Raw genomic sequence first — 18,359 nt, 5'->3', positions numbered from 1 at the left:
AAGGACAGTCAAGGTTCTTGGCCTCAAGAAGTTTACATTCTACAGAAAACCTATTAACTGAGGAGCACATACATGGGAGGATTTTCCTCTTCTGCATATAGTAAATAGTGTTCTTCACATACTATTCCATCCCCAGCCTCACTTCATCCTTTCCAGTTGCTCATGTAGAAGAATAAATCATTTAAGCCATTTTAAAAAAAACCCGTTTTTCTGGTCCAATATGGTGGTGCTCAGTGGTGGTGTGAACTGTGAGAGGTTCACTGAGTTCTAGGAATTACTCAAGGTGATGAGGACGATTGATGACAGAATAGCACATGAGTTAACACTATGGTTCCCACAGCTTCCTTTGCAGGGAAAAACTGATGCCACCCAAACCTGTAAACAACTTTATGAGTCTTTGATGGCAGCTCATGCTAGTAGGGAAAGAGTCATGAAAAAAATTGTAGAGCCCAGATCTCAGCAGTAGTAAAAACACTCCATGAAGAGAAAGATAAGAATTTGAATGATTTAACATTATTAAAGCAACTTAGAAAAGAGCAGAAAAAGTTAAAATGGATGCAGGCAGAACTGAATGTTGAAAAAGTGGTAAATGACAGGAGCTGGAAGGTGTTTAATAAACACTGCCAAATTGACTTCAAACCTCTAAAGAATGAATAAAGAAAGAGAAAGAGAGATGCTTCTTTAAAAAGGACCAGATCATCTCATAAGAGCTAAGCATGACAGATATCAACAGGACAGGCTTCCTGGGATGATTTCTGAGCCAATAGTTCAAGACATTTTGTTGATTTCAGCACCCTTAGTCAAGACCTCAAGTATAAATAATTCTGATAATTATGGAGACATCAACTGCTATTTTATAGTGATTCTGCTAAAAAATTCTTTGTAACTATTAAAATAATTTTCTGACTCAGTGTACATTTAAAAAAACTCATCTTTCTCAAATAATCAGAAAATTATATTTCCCAAATTTCTTTCATACCTGTAAACACTAAGGCAGCATAGATTCAGAAATAGCACAACTGTAATTATTGATGGGCAAATTGCTGTATAGGTACTAATGAAATGAAATAACAAACTCAGTGAAGATCATTCGTAACTCTTGACTGTGATGTGGTGATCATCTAAATAGCCTGACTCTAGGTTATAATGAAGGATAAATGTCAATAAGGCAAATACAACACATGCACTACATTTTAAAATTCCACCCCTTGGCAAATGAATCTCTATACTTTCCCTCCTATCTCCTCTCCCATATGTATAAGAACACATTCACACAATTAAATTTTGGGTGTTATTCTCCATAAAGTAAACTTCAAGTAATTACAAAGCAACAGAAAAAAAAAGAGTTTATCTAACTGAACATTAAGTCACAAGCTATTGCAGAATTATGAACAATTTATTTCAATAGCAAAGGAAGAATACATACTTGGAACTTCATGGAAGTCCATATTACCCCCAGATTCACTCAACATTCAACAAGTTTTCTTTTTACTGAGCTTCTCCCTGTTTTGGGTTCCTAACACTTCGACCTCATTAGTAAGAACACAGAATTCTGAGCAGGAAATTTTCAGATCTTGTACCTGGTGCTAGACTAGCTCAGTGTCCCTGGCTCAAAGTTCTGAAACTAGATGTGATTAAGCAAGAAATAGATCTGTACTGGATACTGGAGTATCTTACTTTTCTTATTTAAATAACTGTTTATTCACGAGAGGTAAAAGTCACTATTTCATAAACAGTTGATAAAGAAAATCTAACTTGAACTGGGTTAAGCAGAAGAGGGAAACTTGTGAAAAGTCCACAAGTAATTTGACTTCTTACTTGACAGAGCTCAGGGACTCAAAAGATGTCTTCAGCTACATGTGCCTGATATGTCAGTTCTGTTGGTTTCATTCTTAGATGCTACATGGTGAGCAAGATGGCTGCCCACAGTGCAGTGTCTTATATTTTCCTTTATACAGTGAAAATTCTGGGCCTGACGCTCATTGGCCTACATTGGGCCACAGGCCAGAAGAATGCTTTTTCTGATTGGCCAGTCTGAATCACATGTTCATCCCTGGATTCAGGGATAGAGTCAACTCTAGGTAGGCTGAGAGTGGCAGAAAGGGTGGTTCTCCCAGAAGCTCAGATTAGTATTAACCAAAAGAAAGGAAAATACATACTAGGTGGCAAAAAAAGAGCACATGTTCACCACAGATGACAAGCTTATGTCTCCCAGGCACCAAGAATCTCCCTTTGTAAATGAGATAGCGCAGAGAAAGAGGTGTGGATTTTAAGTCAAAATTTCTTAGTTCTAATGTTAGTTAGCTCAAATGGTTTTAGCCATATGACAGGGATCTTGTAAGAGTTAAATGAGTATTTAGTGAAAGTGTTTCATTAACATTTGAATAATAATTTATAGCTAAATACTATCGTTATTACTCAAGAGTCTAAGAATGTGTCCCTTGGAAAGGTATTTTTTAAGTAGCTGAATTCTATCAAAGCAACTCTATCAAACCAAAGTAACAAGCATGTGAACAAAATGAAGTAGTTGTAGTAGATACTGTCTGTTGCCCACCTCCTTTTCTTCTGATTGACAGACCCTCACTTTTATTTGAGAAACCCACTCCCCTCCATAGCATCATGTGCTTCATTAAGCTACAATGGCAATGCCATCTTGTGACATTGCCATCCACCAGATCTGTGGAGTCTTCTGATCCAGCCAACAGACACGATTCAAGAAGGCAGGAAAAAAAAAAAAAAAAACACTCTTAAGTACGTTCCCTCAGAAGTAACACATGTCAGTTTTGCTCATATTTCATTGTTCAGAACTGAACATACGCTTGATCAAGACGAAACAAATGATGGGAAATGTAGCCCCTGTCTGGACAACTGCTTCTAAAAGTCAAGTCTCTTCCATGGAAGGTGGAAGACACAACCAGTCACGTCTACCATGTTAACTGAAATGGCCATCAACACTGATACAAACTCTTGTCAAAGGAAAGTAAAGGAGGTGGAAATCCTTTAAGTCAAGACCATCAATTTTCTAGAGCTTCTATAGCAAATTATCACAAACTTAGTGGCTAAAAATAACAGAAATTAATACTTTCTCCATTTTGGAGGCCAGAAGTCTAAAATTAATGTGTGAGCAGGGCAGTTCTCCTTCTGAAGGCTCTAGGGGAGATTCCCACCTTGCCTCTTCCAGGTTTTGATGGTTCTAAGTGTTGCTTGGCTTAGGACTATACAACCCCAGACTCTGCCTCCATCTTCAGCTGATCTTCTCTTTCTTTGTGTCTTCTTCCCTTCTTCTCTATATCTGTGTCATTGGACACTTTTCATTTCACCTTCATTAAGGCCTATCCTCGTCTAGGATGATCTAATTTGAACATCCTTCAAGCCACTACATTTTTTTAGAGCCCTAGCATAGTTTACATTTAAGTGTATCATATCTTCATCTTGGCTAAATAGGATGAGTTCACAGTTTTATGTAACTGAGATGCTAAAAAAAAAACAAAAACAAAAAAAACCTAATTCTTTACATGGAAAGGTAAAATTATTTTGTACAAGAGCAATAGACATCATTGCTAGAGAACTATCTGCATATGAAAATTGATAATAATTACCAATGCTACTTGTTTTGGCTTTTATTAATTTATTATACTTCATTATGTATGAGAGGCAGTGATAAACTATGCAAATAATTGAGATAGACTGGGACTCAGATATTAGCTCAAATACTTGTTAGATATGTGATCTTGGGAAAATTACTTAACATCCTTAGGCCTTTGCTTTCTCATATACAACAGGGATGACTGCATTGCATCACACAAGATGTGACATGTCATCAATCATAACAAATGTACCACTGTGGTGCAGGACGTTGAATATATGTGAAAATGGGGTTATTTGGGAACACTCCATACTTTCTGATGAACTTTACATAAGCTTAAAAGTGCTCTAAAAGCCAAAGTTTATTAATTTTAAAAAATCACAGTGAATTGCAGCGTATGATATAAAGTTTATACACATAAAAATATGCAGTGTTTAATCAGACCCAGGTCACTGCCTATGTAAATCATATCTTTCCTTACTTCTCAATGCTTATCCTCTAGAAACCTGCTTTGATTCTCCCTTCCTATGTAGATCTTTTCCCGCATCTGAAATCCTGTATGTGTAACCCACAGGAAAATAAACAATGTGTCCCTCAAAGGTCTATTATTATTTCAAGTTTTCACAAAAAATGTCTTCAAAACTGCAAGCTTTTCTTTGAAGAATGGAATCATATTTTTCAGATGTTCTTGGTCTTTTTTTTACCAGCTTGATGTTTGCTTAATAAATGAAGAATAACTAACCCCTAAAGTAAAAAATTGTTTAAAACAGCGTATCCAAGCTATTTGAGCTCATATGAAAAGAAACTTCCCCCTGAAAATAATGTCAAAATTAATCTTTAGATTTCTCACCATGCAAAGTGTAAATAATACAGCATCTGCATGTTTGTTGATAATGTCTTATGCTTACATAAATATTTGTATATACAGTTTACATCTAAGGTTCCCCTTCCCACCCCACATCTTGTTTTCTGTGCTAAATGATCAGTGTGTGGGATTAAATTTTCTAGGAGTAGCACACAGCTGTTAGGTGCCACAACAGGTGCCATATATTAAGCTACAAAAATCTATTTGAGGGCAGCATTTCTGAAAAAGGCTCACCACCTCATCTGCGATAAGTCTTAGAGCCTTTCATTCATTATAATTAGGTTCAACAGTCAAATAAAACTACTACATTTAAGCCTGACAATTGAAGGTCATGTTCAAAGTTGGAGAGGACACAGTGGAACATATGAGAAGGAGTTTCTATAAAAACTTTCCCTTACTCTGTGGTGTTTTAACACACATCATCTATGGTTTGCTGCTGGTTATTTGTTTTAGTCCCACAGAGGATGAAAATAAAAATTCATTCCAGGTTAGCAGAATCTCACATTAGGACAAGCCATGAGCATTTTAAAATTAAAAATGATTATAACCATTAGACTTTGTTGAATACCCGCAAGTAGGGTAGTTTTAAAATAGTAGTAGGCAGTAGGCAGGCTTCTCTTTGAGAGTTCATATCTTTATTACATTAAACATATTAGCCAGGCATGATGGTTCATGCCTATAATCCCAATACTATGGGAGGCTGAGGTGAGAGGATTGCTTGAGGGCAGGCGTTCAAGGCCAGCCTGGTCAACATAGTGAGACCCTGTCTCTAATAAACAAACAAAATGACATTAAAACATACAACTCCCAATAAATCCAAATTTTGAATTTTAAAAAGGATTTTATGATTTCTATTAACACTTTTTTTCTAGGTAAGCCCATGGAAAGCTTTTAGGCTGTGAGCACTTGGCTTATATCATTAAATGAATAAATGCCTTGTTTATATCAGGTGATATGCCAACATTGTCTCTTTTCAACACCCTTGAAGGTAGAAATTATTTTTTCCTTTTACAAATGAGGAAACTGAGCTGGAAGAGCCTAAGGAACATTCCTAGGATCATGAAAGCAATAAAGAGCAGAGTCAAGCTCAAATGCAACTTAGTCTGGCCTCTGTGCCCAGACTCTCCCTCCATCCTCTGCCCATTCAAATAATTTGGGTCTTGACATACCTTCTTAACTTGTATTGGATGCAAAACAATTTAATCAATATTTATTGTCTATAACTCAATAGTAAATTAATTATCTGCCTTGAGATCACCCCGATTCATCTGGAGGTATCTAACTTTTGACACAAGTGTCACATTTTTTCCTAACTACAACTACAAACAACATGAGGGCACCTCCACCCTTACTCTCCCCTCCCCGTCATCTGGCCTGTATGCCATGTATATGGGAGGCATAGTAACATTGTCAAGGAACACACAACTTTCACTAACAATCAATGTCAAGTCCCTATGTGAAAGCCAAGTACAGTCCCAGTTTTCTGTAAATGTAATTCTACTGAGTTAAAACCAAAATTGTTATATGACAAATTATTATATGTATCAAGTTACACTATATAAATATAAATATGGTCCTATAGAAGTTATTAAAACAGACTACCCTTTCTTCCCTTGAGGCTTGGGTAGAAGGGACCAATCTCATTAACTACTAAAGACAGATTGGATTTGAACACAGAGGGATGGGAGAAAGAGGAATATTTTTCTGAGGAAGAGGATAATCCTCTGGCAGGTGGGAAAATATTAATTTAAAGAGATTATTTCCCTAAAATATTCTAATATAGGGACAAATGTAGAGTCTATTTTTCCTTCAATTTTTTTTAAATTTTGACATAACTTCAGATTTAAGGTAAAATTGCAAGAATAGTACAAAAATCCATAAATGCTTTACCCAGATTAGCCAAGTGTTAATATTCTACCATATTTGCTTTTACTTTCTCTCTGTTTATGTGTATATATACACACACACACACTCACACACACACACACACTTTTCCCCCTGAGTCTGAGGTTAAATGTAATCATGATATTCTTTCATGCCTAAATATATCAGTACGTTTCCTAAAAATATGAGCATTCTTAAATAACCACAATATAATTTTCACAGCTAGGAAATTAATATTGAAGCAATACTATTATCTAAACTTTACTCAGATTTTGCCAATTGTCCCAATTAAATCCATTATAGGAAAAAAGACCCAGCTCAATCATTGTATTTGATTACATGTCATAACCTGGAACTGTTTCTTGGTCTTTTTTTGTTTTATGATATTGACATATTTAAGAGTATAGGTGGACAATTTGACTTTGTCTGATGTTTCTTCATGATTTGATTTAGTTTTGCACTATGGGAGGACTCAAGGATGTTGTGTTTTCCTCAGTGCATCATATTAGAAGGCATTTGATATCAGTTTTCCCTATTAATGGTGATGTTTACTCTGATCATGTATTATGGTGATGATTGTGAGGTGTCTCTAGTAAAAACTTACTATTTTTGCTCTGTAATTAATTGGGAACTTGTGGGGAAATAATGCCATTTTAAAAATATTATTTTAATTTTAGTATTATAAAGCAAGTGGTTTTCCCCCCTATTTGATCTTATTAGCATCATATAAGCTATCCATAATTCTGAATTTTCAAGAGACTTAAAAAGTTGTATCTGGAACACCCATGTGATTTGAATCAAATGAATTACAGTGTATCTATTCTATCTAAAACATGAACTTTTCTACATATTTTGAGGGCAAAAAATGGTCTCATGGTTATAGGTTAATAGCTGTTTGATAAAACATTAAACATTACTACTTTTGTAATCATTCTTACTATTCTTAAAAATAGGACCTTATTCACTCAAAACAATTCAGTTGACAGCTGATTGTAATTTAATGTAAGGCAAGGTTTGTTAACATTTTCTAAGAAATGTTTACTTTGAAAAGGTGTCCATTGTCACATCTTCTCCTAAAGTATTAAATATAATCTAATTGTTGGCAGATAAATTCAGGATTGGAGATAGTTCATAATAATTGTGACCTTCAGTTGGATGAAGCAGCAAAATGTTTGCCTACAGAGAGACCTCTCAGAAATCTTGTTATCTCAGAAAGAAATGTATGAGTGTGGAAAGGATCACCCTGACTGTTCTATGGAAAATGGCTTAGAGAGAGAGAATAAGCAAAAACAAGGAGGCCACACAGGAGACTGTTCAATAATCCAATGAAGAGACTACAATTACACCAACTCAAGATATAATTCAGAGGCTGGATCAATAAGAATTCATAACCACATGGATACAGGGAGTAAGATACAGAGAGATATCAGGGCAAAGCTCTGGATTAAATTTGAATAATAACGTGAGTGTGGACAAGTTACACTTACTAAGTTGGGAAGACTAAGGAGGCAGGAGGAGTTTTGCACATGTTGCTTTTGAGATGCCATGTAGGCACCCCAGTGGGCATAACCAGGTGGTCTTCGGAGGTATAAGGCTGAAGCACAGAAGAGACATTAAGATGGAACTACTGGGGTTAGTGCTTCATTTATTGAGATTAATCTGGTACCATTTTTCAATTAGCTTCCACCAAGTGTGATTTTTGTTTAAAACTCAAAACTGCCATAAGAAACAGATGAAGTGAGCATTAATCAGTTTAATAGTGAGTTTGCATGCTTGTGACGGCAGCGCCAAATCACGCTATAATAATATGTTTGGTTAGGCACTGTGCAAACACTTGAAGTGCACTCTCTCATTTAAATCAAATTTTTAAAGTAAAAAAGGAGGTCCCGTACTTACCACAGTAAAATATCACATGACTTTTCTGTCATGAAAAATCTATTGACCTTTCTGTCCATGCACCAGCTTCTTTCTCTGAAAATTATCCACATCCACACCACCATGCTCTCTTCCTCAATACCTCAAGCTTCCTTTTCCTGCCCTCTGTTCATGTTGGTAAAACATAACCCAGTTTGCTGTCCAGAATTGATTGTTCAGGGAAAGGGAGGATAGGACCATGCCAAAGTGGGACCAAAGTATTTCCCCAGAGATTTATGATCAGAGTCAAAGATTCCAGCTCAGTCTAGGTGCTCTCTGAAACTGAGGAACATAAATCCAGGAAAGGGTTCTGTGTATTTGTTCTACACTGTCGGCAAAGAACATCCTAAAGAACTGCTCAGCAAGAGAGGCCACACGAAGCTGATGCAAAGGGATTAGTGAGGATGAGATTCCAGGAGTGTCTGACTCCTGAGGGACAGTCGTATTTCTATCCTCTGACCCATGCAGTAGCCCAGTATCCTTACCTTGCTCAGCTGGAGCTGAGTTTCTGTTACTTGCACTTGCCAAGGCTGACCTGACTACTCCACTGCTGAGTGCCTGCCCAATCTGCCAGCAGCAGAAACCCACATTGAGTCCTCAAGATGGAACCATTCCCTGGGTTAATCAGCCAGCTTCCTGATGGCAGGTGAATTACACCAGAGCATTTATTTTATGGAAAGTGCAGTGTTTTGTTCTCACTGGAATAAAGATTTACTCTGGAGCTGGACTTGCCTTCCCTGCTTATTCCAAAACTGCCATCCATAACCTTATCCATCATCATAGTATTTCACACAGCATTGCTTCTGATTAAGGAAATCACTCACAGCTAATGAAGTACATCAGTCGGCCCAGGCTTATAGGATTCACTGGTTTCACCAGGTTCCCCATCATCCTGAAGCAGCTAGCCTGATAGAATGTAGTTTTTATTTATTTATTTATTTTGAAGACTCAATTTCAGTGACAATAACTCCAGTAGGCTATCTATGCTATGAATCAGCATCCAATATATGATATGGTTTCTCCCATGGCCCAGGATTCATGGGTCCCAAGAATCAATGAGTAGAAATGGCACAACTCATATTACCCCTAGTGACATACTAGCACAATGGTTGCTTCCCGTCTCTGCAATCTTATGTTCTGCTGGTATAGATGAATTAGTTCCAATGGGAGAAGTGTTTTTACTAGGAAATACAACAGTAATTTCACTGAAATAGAAGTTAAGATGATCATCTTAACTAGTCACCTTGGGATCCTCATGCCTCTGAATTAACAGGCAAGGAAGGGAGCTACGGTGCAGGCTGGGGTAATCAATCGTGGTTACCAAGGGGAAATTGGACTGCTGCTACACAAGGGGAGGCAAGGTATGTCTTAAACATAGGAGATCTCTTAGGGTGCCTCTTAGTACTACCATGTCCTTTGATTAAAGTCAATCTAAAACCACAACATCACAATTCAGGTAGAACTGCTAATGGCCAGACTGTTCAAAAATAATGGGAATTTTACTTGGTTGTGGTTTCTGCCTACCATACAAAGAACCATGACCAGCTGAGATGATTGCTGAGAATGAAAGAAATACGGAATGTATACTAGTGGTAGTTACAAATAACAGCTATAACCACATGTCTACTTACAGAGATGAAGACTAATTGTTATGAGTATTTCTTCCTTATTTTCTTATAAATATGTTTGTATGTATTTAAGTATTATATGTATTTATACACCTGTATATGTATAAAGCAATATTGTGTTTTCTTCCTCTCTTATCCCCTTATCATCTAACATAAGATGTATTAATAATAGTTGACTTTATATCACCATATTTAAGTTATATTATGAAGAGTGAACACCATCAATTTTAAAAAGCCTGGCAATATCAAGGATTAGTTAAGATGTGGATCAATTTGAGCTCTTATACATTATGGCGGAATGCAAAATGGTACAGCCACTTGGATAAGAGTTTGGCATTTATCTATACTTGCCATATGGCCCAATAATTCCACTGCTAGATATTTATCCTAGAGAAATAAAAGCTTATATTAAACATAAAAACCGTTATGCAAATACTTATAGTATTCATAACTGCTACTACCAGGAAATGACCCAAATGTCCTTCAACACATGAATGTATAAACCATAAGTACAAGCATATAATGGAATACTACTCAGCAGTAAAAAGGAATGAACTATCAATACATTCAGCAATATGAATGAAACTTACATACATTGTGATTAGTGAAAGCCAGAGCAAAATGTTATGTACTATATCATTCCATTTATATGGGCTTCTGGAAAAGGCAAAACTATACAGATGGAGAACAGAGTAGTGGTTATCTAGGGTTAGGAGTAGGGAAAGGGTCTGACTACATAGCAGCAGCATAAGGGACTAATATTTGAAGGTGATGCTAGCTGTTCTATGTCCTGATTGAGGTGGTAGTAGTTACAAAACTCTGTGGTTCTGTTTAACTGTACAAGTAAAAAGTGAATTTTAATAGTATATATTTAAAAGTGTCATTAAAAGGATTTTAAGCAAGAAAATGTGTTTTATAGAATGATTCAGTGTGAAGAATGGATTGGATCGGATGTATCAAACACAAGAGACATGAAATTTCCCTGAGGCTGTTGCATTAATCCAGTAGTGATTACAGTTAACTAGGGTAGTGAGAGCGAGGATGGGGAGAAGTGGGTGGGTTTGAGAGACACTACATGGTAAAACTGGCAGGCTATGAGGAATAAAAGATAATACTCATGTGTTTGACTTGAGCAAGTGTCATTCACCAGGTCAAAACTGGATACAGAAAGATTTTAGAGAGAGAACAGTTGCTCAGTTTGGGATGCATTAAGGTTTGTGATATAATTGTGTGTTTCTAGGCAGATATTTAAACAGTATCATGGCTGAACTAAAATACTTCTATCCAAGTAATGGTGCTGAGGAGTGACACAATATACTATAATTATATAACTGACATTTCCAGGAACCCAAAGCACTTCATAAAAAATGCAACATATATCTTCTCAATTCATTCAATTATTCCTCCTGGAAACGTTTCCAGCTTGGGACCTGGAGCCTGTGCACATCAATTTGTTGTCCACACAAAGGTACAAAAACTGATGAGTAGGGTTTGAATGATAAAGGCAATTACTTAGCCCCTTATAGTAGCTTGAATCTCTCTCTAGGCTATGCTGGTTTTCAGCTCCACTGAGAGCATGCTCTTCTGCCTAAAGAAAAATAAAAGCTGAGAAAACAGATGTTTCCAGAAGTCCTTGAAAGCTTTTCTCCAACAATCCGGCTAAGGTAGCCTTAATTTTACAGCTCAAGGACAATGAGAAAAAACATATTTGCCTCTTGTCACATAATATTTCTCAGTAGGCTTAATTATGGTTGTGATACTTAATACTTAAAATCACTGGTTGGATTTTTGTTCTCATTAGCGCTGGAAGAGTTGAGAGGATGCCTGCCCTGCAGAGCTAGAAATTATCATTTTCTCATTATCCCTCCCAAAAAAGGAAAAAAATGAGCCAATAAAGTGTAGGGGTTCTCAAAGCCACAGATGACAATACTTGGTCCTGTGTTGTTTTGAGTTCTTTTAATTGTTTCCTTTGTATAGATCTGGTCTTCAAGAAAATCATGTCCTTTAAGAAGTATGTATTTGCTATTTCTGTTGATTCCTTCCCTGTCCTTTGCCCAGTGCTGGATACACATTCAGCATTCAAAAAGCAGCAATTCAAAAAATACTGTGATACACAGTTATGAACCTTAAAAGATTCTTGGTTGAGCTTTGAGTCAGTGTTTAATTCTTCTTCTTTCCCCATCTTATCGTCTGTTCCTGTCATGCTCCATCCCGACCCCAACTCACAGACAAACCATTTCCTTCACTTTTGCATCTCTTTCTCTCACTCTTTCCCAGGTTCCTAAAGGCAAGGGGGAGCCTGTTATAAATCTTAGAGAATTAGTTAATTTCCTTATGACAGATGTTTTCAATATATCTCAGAGCTCCAGCTGAGCTTAATTGGGATTTAGAGTTTGCCTAATTGTGAGGAACTGGTGTTTTCATTGAGAGTTGTCCTTTTTAGAAAAGTAGGGGAAGAACAGGACCCAGAGGATAAAATGTTATGTGTGCATAGGCTTGTGGCAGAGGGGAAAGTGGAGCAATGAAAAGAACAGGATGACATTGGTTTTCTAGGCCAGAGCCTAGACTAGGTCTGATTCCTGGTAAGATGGAAAGTTATAGTAGTTATGCAGTAAACAGATTGTGTAACAATTCTTGAATGATTTTATGAGTCATAGGACCTAAACAGAGATGTTTTGTGGCAAAGGTAATCAATTATAAACCTTCATTTAATACTCTAACAGCTTTCCAAAAACATCACAAAAGGAGCTTCTAGGGTATGACTCTAGGAATTCCATCCTCATGAAAACATGAGACTGAATAAGTGGGAGTTAAATCAGGTAAAGACTTGGGAGGGTCAGGAGGACATTTCAGGCAAAGCAGACATCTTCAGCAAAAGCACAAGAAACAGCTCAATGTTTGGGAGAATCTCAAATAATTCATTATTGATGAAGCTTGATGTTACAAGACAGGGAGTATCAAGTGTAAGAATAAAGAATAGGCAAGTCCTGCTTGCTATGTCTAAAAGCTGGGATTCCTCCTTGTAAGCCAGGGATTACCAACTCTAGTCCAGTGGTTGCGGTTGACTGAAAGTCAGAGTTAAGGAGTCTGGGATGGCATTTAAACTCAATAGGATCAGAGGCAAAAGAGGAGACTGACAGCACATATGCCAGGCTTGGATATTCCTGCTTTGGCAATGAAAAGCCATTGGTGGTTCTTTGCCCCCAGCAAATGAGACCTCAAAGGCATATATTATACACCATCAGAGTATATTTATTATTTGATAAATTTGGCCTATTTTTCTAGATCCTGAGAGATCACTGATTATTTTAATCACATTTATTCTGCCCTCCTCGTTCCTGTCAAGGTCTTCTGGTAAGGCTGAAATATATGCTGATTTAGCCAATGATATCAGTCCTTTCTGAAACTTTAAAAATTGATCTGTACAAAGTTCAGCTGGGTTCTATAGTTCTTAATCCTCCCATTTCAGTGTGACCTGAAGCTTAAAAGGTCTCTTAAATGTTGCTTTGAGTACAGGCCAATTAGCAAGTCACTTTATTATCTTAGGTGCTAAACCCAGATTCATTTTATAAACTTGACTTCTTATTTTTTCTCTGTTTTTCCTTGGGTTCTCCTGAGATTTTAAGTCAAGGAAGAATCTCCACTTATATATGCTCAATAATAAACTAGCCAAACTAAAAAAGAATGACTTAAAACTTCCTGTTACTTTTAAAAGTTACCTTTAATGCTTCATGTAATGCAGATGTTAGGGGAAGAAGCAGCCATCACTAAACCTGACTTTTTCAGGTTTGAGGTACACAGTCTGGGGATCTCATTAAGCAATGGCATATTGAACCACAACAGAATTTCAGAGGAGAAAGTATGTAAGAGGAACAGACAACTGACTTAGATTAGAAAGATATGGCTATGGACATGTGAAGTTCAGCTTGTATTACATTATTCTAAAAGTATATATTCAGAACTGATCAACTGCCTATCCATAATAGACTTCTTTTTAACTACATTATAAATAAACTTTTAAGATTTTATTATATAGTAAATAATCATAAATCTTTTAATATTATAGTAGGCTTTCCTTTCCAGCCATATTTTTATTTTTATGGCTCACCACTGAATTTCCTGTTTTTCTTACATTTTGGTGCATAACATTGAATGCAACTGCCAAAGCTGGCAAATTTTAATTTTTTTACTTTTTAATTTTTCTCAATTATTCGATACTCTCATGCTGCCAGTAGTTTTCTAGAGTTTTCCATTTGGGTACTCTATTCTCAGCTCACACATTGCACCTGGTTCTTCTATACCAGCATCCTTATCATACTGGCTTTCATTCTAAGGCTTTTTGCTCACAGTAGCAAGATAGCTGCCATAGCCCAAGCATCATTATCTCACATGACAGTATCCCAAAGAGGAACAAAGGGGACAAGGACAAAGTGTAATTTCACCCAATTTTATCAAGGGAGAAAAGCTCTTTAAGGGGTCACGCAGGTGACATTCCATTACTTTCCATAGGACAAAAATGAGTCAAATGGCCATGTGGTGCAGAAAAATATAGAGAAACAAGTATGTGGCAAAAATGAATAGGATTGCCAAAGCTAAAACAACCAATTCATAGGTCTTTCTTTTGAACTAGACACATGACTCCTCCAAACAAACTCTAGGTACTCTTTATCAAAAAAAAAGGAATGGCTTTTGGCCAGGCAATTAATAATTTCTGACACATTACCCCATTAAAGGAGTGGATACAATGGGAAGGGTTTTCTTGATTTAGAAATTTGGTGGATAATAGAGAATGCTGGAAGATGGGCTAGTTGAGTTGAGGGAAGAGAGATGATCTTCATTTGAGCACATCAACTTTGAAATGTCTGTGATGCATTGAGGTAGATGTGTCCAAGAAGATGGGGGACACAGGGGACCAGAGCTTAGGAAAAAGTTATATGCAGGAGAGAAACTTGAGACTTAGCAGTGTAACTGATGGCAGTTGAAGCCATAGGTTTGAATGTAACCAGTGTGAGGGGGCATATAAAGAGAGAGATGACAGAGGAACTAGTATGAAATGCCAATCAATAATTTAAGGATAGGAAGAGAAATTCAGACATGGAAGGCCGCTTGGAGAGACAAGACAGAGATAAGAGAAAAATCAGTTGGGGGTAATGTCATGAAAATCCAGAAAGACTTCCAAAAAAGGACTGAAAAAAAGAGTCAAATGCTGCAGAAGAGTCAAACAAGATGAAAGTAGAAAACAATAAGATGGTTTGGGCAATTAGGACATATTGTTGCATAGCAGTATTTTCAATAGAATGATTTAAGAAAAAGGCCAAATTATAGTGGGTTGAACAGCAGATTAGATCCAAGGAAAAGGAGAAAAGCATTTAGCTACCACACATACACTGCAGTTACCACAAAGGTTTATGATATCTTAATTTTTTAAAACAATGAAAATAGTAGAAATTTTAGTCACTATGATTTTTTTTCTACATTTCTTTTCAGCAGATAATTGGTGGTATCTAATCTATCTACCCATAGACAGAAGTATTTGGTATTTTTCAATTTCATAAATACTATCATTCAACTTGAGATTTAATTCTAATTTTATCCTTACTAGCTTTGTGATTTATGTGGTTCATCCAAATATCACACATCTAATCCGTAAGATAATTGGGCTTTTAATTCAGCTATGAATTCAAAGTTCACGTTCTTCACAATTGAGACTTCTGGTGAGCCTACTGAAGGGAGTCAGTTCCCACTTAATAAATGCCAATGTGACTTTAATTTTTCCACATGAATCTATCTACCTTCACTTCCACAGTACAACAGACAAAATGAGGGCTATGAGAGAGGATACTGTATATATTTTGATTCAGAATTCTACCAAGAGATAGAAGTAAAGAGGGTAGTCTCCATGTTTGTAAGATTGAGAAACTCATTCTCTCCTCCCATCCAGCTATCCCCCCTGTTAGAATTTCCAGCCAGCTGTAGCTGAGAAATAGATAACCTGTTAAACAGAGAAGCTATCCAACAAAGGGGTGTGTGAGACAGGAGAGTAACCCAATGATATAAATCCATTATATGAGGCCAAGCATTATGGCACATGCCTATAATCCCAGAATTTTGGGGGGCAGGTGAATTGCTTGAGTCCAGGAGTTCAAGGCCAGCCTGAGCAACATGGCAAAACCCTGTCCCTACAAAAAGTACAAAAAACTAGCCAGCTGTAGTGGCACCCGCCTGTGGTCCCAGCTACTTAGGAGGCTGAGGTGGGAGGATCCTTTGAGCCCAGGATACAGAGGCTACAGTGAGCTGAGATCATGCCACTGTACTCCAGCCTTGGCAACAGAGTAAGACCCTGTCTCAAAAATAATAATTAAAAAATTGATCATATGCAAACTCTACAGGTTGTGATACATTTATTGTTGAAGCCTTCAAAATAGCATCATCTTTGATAATAAGCAATATGTTAATTATATCATTAAAGTAAAAAAAATGTGGGGGAAAAAAGCTCCATGCATTCACATGAAGTCAATCACATATTTTGAACGGTTTAGATGTGTAATGTATGAAACTTTTGCATGAAATAGAGCAGGCAAATTCTTACAAAGCATTTCAAAAGAAAAAGGACTGTTATCTGAAATTTCGGCTACTCTTTATTGGTTTTCCATAGCAATTGGCTTGTCTTTGCATTTTACTTTCTCTCTTCTACTAGTGAAGAAACAAAAATGACAGCAGCTATTGCCAGGTCCTTTGAGCTGTTGCTCTGTAACAAAGTAATTTAGGAAGGGAGACAGAGGATGGAGTCAACTTTTATGAGAAAACTGGTCATGTTTTCCTCTGATAGAAGTTTTCCATTCAGATGTTTTACGACAACTAAAATCTCTAAGGACTAACTCTACAAAAACTGATATTTTAAAATAAGATTTCCCTTATTACTTAATCATTGCAATCTGACAATAAAACCATCCGCCTATAATGAGCCAACTCTGCAAACTGCTCAAGTCCAAAAAAATGAATGTCTGAAAGAACTCATTGTGTTATCCTGGGATGCCAAATTTGACTTTCAGACAGAAACTTTGTGTCTGACTTTTTTTATGCCATCAATGGAATAGACGCTTTCCTACTTTTGTCTACTAAGGGCATCTACAATTTTTAAAAAGTCTGGTTTATTTTATATTAAATGATGAACGAATCATGATCACAAATCCTTAGGGAAAATGTAGGTTTTCACATGTGCTAACCTGTTGCTGTTCTACACCACAATAGCAATTATTTCTGAGGTTTATTGGGCTGTTATGCTAGGTAGTATACTTTATATGCAGTTCACTTTTGAATACATGCAAGAACCTTAAAGAGTAGGAAATGCTATTTTCTTTATTTTACAGAGAAGAAAACTGAGGCTTAAAGCCGTTGAATAAGTTGCCAAAGTCACAGTTATTGAGTGGCAGTAGTAGGAGTCAAACTCAGGTATTTTGAGATTAGAGTCTAATACCCCCAAATTCTTATTACAAAGAAAACATAAAGCATCAATTACTATAATCAATGAGAACTCTTACTTAGAAGGCCACATAAATAGTTAATGAGTTAATGCAGTATCAAAAAGAAGACTAATATTTATTTAAACAATATAAAGCATTCAAGGTACCTGTAAATATGAACTTTCTTCATTTTCATTTTTAGTGTAAGAATATTTTGAAAAATAAACAAGAAACTAAACAGATGACTTTAGGTCAAGACTATTTCAAAGGAAACAAATATTGGTAAGTAGAGTCTGTTATACTAAGTACTAAGGAAGTTTTGAAACACTTCTATAAAGGAGAAGTATGTATGCCCAGTTCATTTAGTTTTTAAAGATTCAAATAAAAATATTCATTTTGTTATTTGCAGCAGACTTTCTAAATAAAACATCTGTTTCCAGAGCTGATACTTCATAACCAGGTTGACAGGCTCCTTGTGTCCCACATGGTTGTCAAATGACTATGCTAAGATCTATCGTTGGCCCATGCAGAATGAAACAATAGGGTAAGACAAAAGTCATGGTCTTTGTGGTGCAGAGCTTCATCAGTTTGATTCTGTTTAAATCTGAATAAACAAAGTGTTTCTAGTCACTCTTATCTTCGAGTTAGTGATTGGCAATACATTTGAACTTTTGCCAATTTTATACATAGAATCCAGTATAATGGTTATAGTTGTCATAATGAGCTTCCTGTCTTAGCTAACCTAATAATTAAAAGTTGTCCCCAAAATAATTTTCATCAGTCCATTTTATTTTTTCTTCTAGATCATTTTCAAGATGGTTCTCCTTCTAGGGGAAGGTAACTCCTTCTTTTGGGAAGATTGGGGTATGAAACATCCACATGCAAAGAAAATCTCTGGATTAGAATCACTTGACTCAAAAGAAATTCCTCTGATCCAGTGGCCAGCCATACCACTATTATTCCTCTCTCCCTATATGTTCCCTTAGGAATGCCAAGCAGCTAATTAGTATTGGGGCTCT

At 36.5% G+C, this 18,359-nt stretch overlaps 1 pseudogene; it reads left to right on the top strand.

Moving 5' to 3' along the window:
* Positions 1 to 220: 220 nt before the first annotated feature.
* Positions 221 to 657, top strand: LOC116528459 (annotated as a pseudogene).
* The last annotated feature ends 17,702 nt before the right edge of the window (positions 658 to 18,359 follow it).

The sequence above is a fragment of the Sapajus apella genome, unplaced genomic scaffold (genome assembly GCF_009761245.1).
Source record: "Sapajus apella isolate SASKATOON/1434 unplaced genomic scaffold, GSC_monkey_1.0 scaffold58, whole genome shotgun sequence".
In the NCBI taxonomy this organism is placed as follows: Eukaryota; Metazoa; Chordata; class Mammalia; order Primates; family Cebidae; genus Sapajus; species Sapajus apella.
The sequence above is the reverse complement of the archived record's forward strand: the minus strand, read 5'-3'. Positions and strand labels throughout refer to the sequence as shown.